This window comes from Archocentrus centrarchus, chromosome 21 (genome assembly GCF_007364275.1).
Source record: "Archocentrus centrarchus isolate MPI-CPG fArcCen1 chromosome 21, fArcCen1, whole genome shotgun sequence".
In the NCBI taxonomy this organism is placed as follows: domain Eukaryota; kingdom Metazoa; phylum Chordata; class Actinopteri; order Cichliformes; family Cichlidae; genus Archocentrus; species Archocentrus centrarchus.
This window is the reverse complement of record NC_044366.1, coordinates 1,046,106-1,054,489: the sequence shown is the minus strand read 5'-3', so window position 1 is coordinate 1,054,489 and position 8,384 is coordinate 1,046,106. Positions and strand designations below refer to the sequence as shown.

At 47.0% G+C, this 8,384-nt stretch overlaps 1 long non-coding RNA gene across 1 annotated transcript; it reads left to right on the top strand.

Moving 5' to 3' along the window:
• The first annotated feature begins 1,689 nt into the window (after positions 1-1,689).
• On the top strand, positions 1,690-4,928 carry LOC115800763 (uncharacterized). Its single transcript, XR_004021691.1, has 3 exons — positions 1,690-1,845; positions 3,001-3,093; positions 4,531-4,928. It is a non-coding gene; the product is annotated as an uncharacterized LOC115800763 (long non-coding RNA).
• The last annotated feature ends 3,456 nt before the right edge of the window (positions 4,929-8,384 follow it).

The following is an 8,384-nucleotide window of genomic DNA, read 5'->3' as shown; positions in this document are numbered from 1 at the left end:
GAAGAATGAGAGGAGGAAAGATTCACACCACATTACATCTAAACTAATTATACCATATAACAACTAGTAAAAACCTAATCAATTTGGAACTATCATTGATTAGCTATAACCATCAGACTGTGTTAACACAAACTAACATTTTAGGCTGGGAGAGTATTTTTTAGGTTCATTTGTTTAATTCTGGAATTTAACCTGAGCAATAAATGTAAAAAACTCTGTCCCACCTCATCACACTTTCACACTTAAAAGTTTCCCCAAATATTCATATTTAAGCAAACATGAATATTCATTTGAAGAAGTCTAAGCAATGTCTCTTAAATACACCTTATAGCAAAATATGAGTTTTTGTCATTTGTTGTTCTTATTAATATGTAACTTAATATACTAAGCAACAACAGAACTAACGTCAGACCTAGCTAACATTAGATGTATAGTTAGATGTATATAGCGAAATAATGCTCTTCAACCTGATTTTTCATCTCATAATCAGCATCGCAACTCTACTACCACCGTGCTTTCATTATAATTTAATTTCTTGATAGATAATCAGTTTTTACCTCTTTCATCCTGTCTCCTTTCCTCCCGACTCCAGCCTCCCTGGCTTCGCGCCACTCAGTTTTCCAAACAGGTCAGTCTCTTACCGCTCTGACGCAATCTCGTGCTGCGTTCAATGCAGTAGGACATTGGAGATTCACGCTCGTAAATGTCAAATTGGCCTTTTAATTTGTTGCTGCTAACTGGGGTGGCAGGTGGGGTGGCAGGGCTTTCTTTTAGGGTGGCATTTGCCACCCTATGCCACCCCGGTAGATCCGCCCCTGCAAGTACTCAGATTAGGTTGATAATATAGACTTGGTTTGATTTATTAGTGGGATAGGAGAATCCAAACAGCATGTTTATATGAGGGAGGGAAAGTTGAACGTTTTGGGAAATAAAAGCACAAAAAAGGACAGGAATCAATGACAGATCTTCTTCATGGAGATCCGTTTGTGTCCTCCTTGTATCGCTGAAGAAAAGCTTGAGGGGATAAAATGATGGATCATCTTAAAATGAACTTCTTTGATCTTATTGATAATCAAATATTTAGATGGAAGACACCAGATTTTCCTCCAGTTCAGGTCTGAAACAGGTTTTTCCAATCGCAGATCCCATGTGGAACCGTTTCCTCCTGCAGTGAGGCGCTTTCTGCTTTTTGGAGGAAAAGCAGGTTTGATCAATACAAGTGAGCAGACTCCAGTCAGCTCAGAAGGTAAAGAGGACTTAAGAAGCACTGTAACACCGTCCGGACGTCATGTCACGTGATATTTTTCGCTCAAAGCGAGCTTCGAAGCAGAGGATCTGTGTGAGCGCGTACCTGAGCTTCAGACTGTGACGTCACTAACAGGTGTGAGGAGGAGGAGGAGAGACTCTGATCATCGCTGCAGCAGCAGGAACTGAGGAGGTGGCCGGCGCGTGTTTGTCCCTCTCAGGACGCCGTAGTGTCTCCGTCATATAAAAAATAAAGTTTGGATCTGCTGTAAAACGGTTCTTCTTCTTCATCAGCGGCTTCATGAGCAGTTTGACTGTGAGACCAAAGACAGGTTTAGTTCATGGGTTTAAATGGTTGATGCGGCTGCGCTGCTGCTCCTGAAAGCGCAACTTCAGTGACGTCAGCTGCTGTGGCTCCTCCTCCTCGTCTCTGAGCGCAGAGGAAGGGAGTGTCGGAGAAAACTTGTTATTGAGGAAGAGTTCAGAAATCAGCTGAGCGCTGACACACACACACACACACACACACACACACACGGACCTGCCGATCTGCCGAGGCTCAAACCAGCGATCCCTCAGAGATGGTGTGACTGATCATCAGCGGTGAGTCCCGCACACTCCTCACATGAAGATCAGGCTGTAACCTGACTCCAGCGGCTCAGGGGTCACAGCTGTAACCTCTGAACTCTGGGTTAGCCTGTGACAGAGAAAGTCCTCTTAGAATAAAACGAGGAGGAACGACTGAGTGCAGCAAGACTGCAAATCAATTAAAAACCCTTATTCAGACTGAATGCTGCAGTTCATCAGCGGCTCAGCACGAACCACAGCACAGCCTACAGTCTGTGCACAGCCACTTCAGCTCACTGCACTTCTACTGCCGTTTGTACTGCCGCTTACTGTAAACACCAGTTCCTTACTTAGTTCATTTATGTTTCTTATTTCTATCTTGTATTTATTATTTCGGCCCCTGGAGGAAGGCTGTCCTCGTTGCAGTGACAGTAAAGATCTCTCAGCTTACACATGAACCCAGATCAGCCTCCAGCGTCCTCTAAAGCAGCTTTTAGAGACCAGCTCTGGTCTAACCTGAAGCTCAGGAGCCTAAAACATGACACAGTTTCTGCTGTGACAGTAACACATCCCTGAGATCTGCTACAGAGCCTTTATTTAGTCTCACCTCATTTAATTAGAACATTTAATCTGATTTTAAGTTAAATGTGGAATCTTCAGCTGAGGAAACCAGCAGGAATAATTCCCATGTGGATCATTTTTCCTGTCAGGTTAAAGAAGTCCACAGGGATTTAGTTTGTAGCTTTAAAGAAGCGAGCTGAAGGGCAAAGAGAAGCTGAAACTGATGGTGGCAGCTGCTGAGTCACTGATGGTGATTCATTCACATTCACTGGATTCCTCGGAAGCCAAACAGGCTCAGCGGGAACATCATGAGTCTGCAGGATGATCCGGTTTCAGGGGAAAGCTGTTTGTCATACAGCAGTTCCTGGATGTGACGACTCAGACATGAAGCAGCTCTGCAGCATGTTCAGCTCATTGTTCTGGTCCCTCTCTTTCAGAGGCAGAGTTTCCCTAAAGGTCAGCATGGAAATATCCCAGAGGTGGAGCTCAGTCCATCCAGATCTGAATCCTGGAGTCTTTGGAATCATTTCCACAAATATGATTAAAAATGAAATGAGACAAAACAGACTCAGGGAAGTTCAGAGTTTTAGTATCAGAGCTTCACTCATGTTCATGTCGCTCTTTTTACAGCCTGCAGGTACGTGGCGAGGAAGATCCGGGCTGCAGTGCGAGGAGAGGAGCAGCCGGAGAAACCGACCACCGCAGGATGCAACCGGACAAAACGTGAGTTTGGTCCCACGGAGACGTAAACGACCAGCTCTGCCTTCACGCTCTCCTAACACTCGACTGCTCCTGCAGCTATATGGTTCCTCTGCACAAAGATCATTCATTGGTCTCACCTCAGAGGTGTGTGATGATGATGTAATGGTGTTAGTGGGTCACAGAGTGATCTGCAGTAAAGATGCTGAAGCAGCAGCATGATCTGGACCCTCGTGGGCCTCCATACCCTGTTTGAGCCTCTTCTTCTTCACATGTTAGCTCAGCCGCTGACTGTAAAACTCTGAGGTTTTTACCTGTGCGTACCTGCTCGCTCTGCGGTGCACAGCTGATGAGCATCTTCTCACCTTCGTGCTGTGAGAGCTGAAAGCCTCGACAGGCTGCTCAGAGTGAGAAAGGAGGTGCAGGTGGAGAACACTCAGATGCAGCGAAGCATCATCAGACTCACATTAGAGACGTCTGCTTATTTTTATTTGGCTTTAGTTTTATAAAATGTTACATTTGTTTCACTTTAAATTCAGCGACTCAGATATTTTTAAATCTTACTTTTAGTTCACTGTGATGAGTTCACAGGAGTTTCTGTGAGGATCAGAAAGAACAGTTAGTCTGTGATGGAGCGTGAGAACCATCAGCAGCTACGTCTCTGTGGTCCACCTGTGTGACCGATGTGGTGAGGTGTGGTCTCTCGGGTTCCTCAGCGGGACTGAGACACAGGAAGCCTGATGAGTACATTCACACAGAAACTACTGAGCAGGACCGAAGCAGAGCGAGGAGCTTTAAAGCTGTTTGACCCACATTATGATCTTCTATTAGATACCAGGAAGCTTTCATGCACCACAGAAGCAAACAGAGCTCCAACCTCAGGGTGCCCTCAGCCTCCTGACGCGACTTTAGTGTCTTTCTGTCTGCAAAGGCAAAGAAACTTCACTGCACTAAAAATCCCTCATGCTTTATTACAATCTAATATTTCTGTGCTGTTTTCCTGTGAGGCAGCTTTAAGGTTAGGAGCCAGTTTGTATGGATCTGCAGTTTTCAGCTGTGCAGAGCTGATTGTCTGAACAGGGACTCTTTGTCTCTCTGTGGAAAAGTCTGAACCATAGAAACGTTTCTCATCATGCACGGCGATCATAATGTCTCATTGTTTAGCTCAGAGTCTGCAGGTGAGCAGGTGCATCACCTGTCTGCAAGCTGACATCACACCTTAGCCTGTCCTCTGGGACAAAACCTCACTGAGGATGAGGAAGACCATCTGAGGTGTTTGTGTCGAACACGGCTCTACAAAAACACGCTGAGGGACCAAAGTGAGAGATTGGTGCAGAGTTTCTGCTGCTGAGGTTATCAGCTTTAAAAGGCCAGGTTCAGGTGCTGTCGAGGTTCAGAGAATAAAAAGCTCAACTGATGCTTTGGGTTCAAACTTTTCTCCCTGTCTTTCTGTCTCGGCAGCTCAAAAGGACGTCGGGATGAGCAGCGAACCCGCCCTGATTGACTCGTCCACGACGCAGGAGGTCGCCGCGCTGCAGGAGGACTGCGGATCCTGAAAGTAAAGTGGGAGCTGGAGGGCAGAGGGGAGGGGCTAAAAACATCAAACCAAACAAAATAATCTGGTCTGAAGTCAGTCTGACCCTCACCCACTGACCTCCTCCTGCTTCCAGCTCTCGCCGCTCTTTCACGCTCGTCCTCCATCTCTGAGAGCTGTCAGCAGAGAGGATGAAAGGCCGCTCACCAAGTCCTGCTCTGAGGACCTGATCGGCCTGGATGACCCTGAAGGTCTCTGCTGACGAAGCTCTCAAAACATGTCCTCCTTCTGTCATCGCTTTCAATAAAAGTTTTCTATGCTGAAACGTGTCCTGGTTCTTTGAGTTGGAGCAGGAAACAGAGAAATGAAGCTCGGAGCGGCGGCGTTCCTCAGCTGTGCAAGACTAAACTCGTCAGACACTCCAAATATACATCTGTGTGTGTGTGTGTGTGTGTGTGTGTGTGTGTGTCAGTTTCTCATTTAATAACAGAAAAAGTCATTTTATAATAGTTACAACAAATAAAATACAAATCCATGAGTCTGAGTTTTTAAAGGCCTTTCAGTCCTGCAGTGAGACTCTGAGCCGGGCTGATGCAGTGACTCACAGGTGTGATGAACAGCACTCCTCAGGTCACATGAGCAGAGGTCACATGAGCAGGTACAGGTGACCACTGGGAAGAAGAGGAGCAGGTGAGGGCTTTCATCTTTGTAGGTTATTATTAGATGATGGTTTTACTGGCTGCCGAACAGCTAAAACTGTCACATCGATATTTATGGTCTGCTGTTTGAGTCACGAGGTCGGCCGCCTAAACACTGGTTGCCATTCTTCGTGTACAGTGGCGGGTGGAGACAGGTGGAGAGGGCGAACTGTGGAAGCAGCCACAGCTCAGCATTCATTTATCCATGTTCTCCTGGTTCTCCTGGCTGGGTCAAAGCTGTGGTTCCTTCCTGGATGCCCGCTGTGGAGCAGGAGAAAGGCCTTTATCACCATGACAGACATGAGCACTGAACCTGAGGAAACACAGAAATACTCTGACGTTTTCCTCTGCTTTACGTCTGTTTGTGCTGCAGCTTCTTCAGAAACGCTTCATTATGAAACCTTCACGTCCATCCTCTCACAGGAGGACAGGTGCAGGTGGTGTTGTGCAGAGAGGAGCCACAGACTCAGGAAACGTCCTGCAGTCTCTGCAGTCGCTGCAGCTCAGACTCAGGACATGCAGAGCAGGCGAGGAGCTTTAATGAGCTGCAGATACAGACAGAGCGACGCAGTGAGGAGAGCCATCACATGAGTCTGTGTGCCAGAGGTGTCCAATACGCAGAACTTGGCCAAGAACCGGTACACGAAGGGTCGAGTCCAGCCCACGCCTGGGCTTTGTAAAGAGTGCAGAAGCTCTCGAGTCCTCGCTGAATGTTTGATCAGGATGGTCTAAACTTCATTTGATCCAAACCAAAGTTCCTCAGCCTGCTGCTGCTGCTGTGTGTGTGTGTGTGTGTGTGTGTGTGTGTGTGTGTGTGTGTGTGTGTGTGTGTGTGTGTGTGTGTGTGTGTGTGTGTGTGTGGTCCTGTGGTCAATGAGGAGCATTGACTCAGACACAGCAGGGATGATCTAATTCCAGTATGGATGTGTGGACAGTGTGTCAGACCTGCTCCGTGAGGCTCAGTGTCTCCGAACAATAAAGCAGCTGTCACCGAGCTGAGGAGCCGAATCAGATCATCCAGGGATGAACGTCTGTTTCCACAGGACAAATCAATATGTTTGGTCTCCACAGTGATGAAGGAAACTGTGAGACTTGTTAAGGACTCAGCACAGCAGTTCAGGTGTTTTCACCTTCTCAGGAGATACCTGCAGACAGTGAGAGGAGCTCTGCAGTGATTACGCCTCCTGACAGCTACGACTGCCGTGTTTCTCTGTGCACTTATCAGTGATTTGTGAGTTATTGATGATCACTGACCATCAATACAACCCGGAAACACGATGTTTATGAGGAACCATCTGCATGCACTGTGTTCTCCATAAAGCTTTTAGAACAGAGCATGTGATGGGTCAGTGAAGTGAACACAGCTGAGACCATCCTGCAGTTTATTTGTTGCTGTTATTTCAGGTTTTATGTTTCCATTTATTAAAACCACATTTTTCAGAATACAGAACTCAGCACAAATCAATTAACGGCACAAATGACGAGCACATCGAGTACCTGCAGTCCCGTGTTGTTGAGATGTTTCCTTCAGGGGAAGTCAGGAGCCGACACCCTGTCCCTGCTGCCCCCCCCCTCATCAGGAAACTGACTTCTGTCCATGCAGGTACACAAAGGTCCAATCACCAGGAGCAACAGGTACATGAGCGTTCCCACGGTTACAGGAACAGTCTGTGTCTCAGAAATCATGTAAAATAATAACTTTATTCTTAGATTTGAAGTTTTTACCTTCTTATTTTTAGGTTGAGTAAAAAGCTTTTAACACATTCTTTCATTTTTTCCTTGTTACATTTTGCTTCCAAGCAGTCGGACTTTCCTGTAATTTCTAAAGTGCTCTTGAGCAACAGTTCTCCAGCTTTCAAAGGCTGCTTTCATTCATGTTCAGTCCAGTCCTTGTTTCTGACCATTTTCACAGCAATGCTTTTTAAAAACATTGTTAAACCACTGAACGCTGACATATGAATCATTCAATCATAAAAAGGCTCCTAATTAAGGGATGAACCAGATTTTTTCTGCAGATTTAACAGACAACTTGTCGAAGAACCAGTTTCTTTAGTTGAGTCTATGAAAAATGCCAAAGATAACTCAGTATAAATATTTAGCTGTAAACTCAGCATATCTCAGCATGGTGTGACGCGTGGAGGACAGAAGAAGCCCGAACCACCTCAACTGGCTCCTCTCGATGTGGAGGAGCAGCAGCTCTACTCTGAGCCCCTCCCGGATGGCCGCACTCCTCACCTTATCTCTAAGGGAGAGGCCAGCCACCCTTTAGAGGAACTCATTTCTGCCGCTTGTATTCACGATCTTATTCTATTCACCTATGTTGGGTGTGAAGTGGAATTTCTCAGTCGTGTAATTACGATAATTTAAATGCGTTTCATCAGACGTCTCAGCAGTGATCCGCTCCGTGATAACCAGCTGTTCACGACAGGTAAGGGAAGGCCACAGGTGCATCAGCAGCGATCGCCCAGGGTTATAGGGTTAACCACCTCAGTGACCTCACCCTCAGTGATGTTCAAGTCATCTCCCTCATCCCCAGACTCTGCTTCCACTACAGAAGGCATGTCAGTGGGATTCAGGAGGTCCTCGAAGTATTCCTTCCACCGACCGACTATAGCCTCAGTTGAAGTCAGCAGCACCCCACCCACACTATAAACCGTGTGAGTGGAGCACCGCTTTCCCCTCCTGAGTCGCCTGACAGTTTACCAGAATCGCTTCGATGCCGTCCGAAAGTCTTTTTCTATGGCCCCACTGAACTCCTCCCACATCTGAGTCGTTGCTTCGGCCACTGCCCGAGCTGCATTCTGCTTGGCCTGCCGGTGCCCATCAACTGCCTCCGGAGTCCCACAGGCTAACCAAGCCTGATAGGACTCCTTCTTCAGCCTGATGGCTCCCTTCATCTCCGGTTCAGGGGTTACCACCATGACAGGCACCAACCACCTTGCGGCCACAGCTCTGTGCCTCAACAATGGAGGTGCAGAACATGGTTCATTCAGACTCAATGTCTTCAGCTTCCCTCAGAATGCCGAAGGTGGGAGGTGAAGATCTTACAGACTGGAGGCCTCTGTCAAGCGTTCCCAGCACAC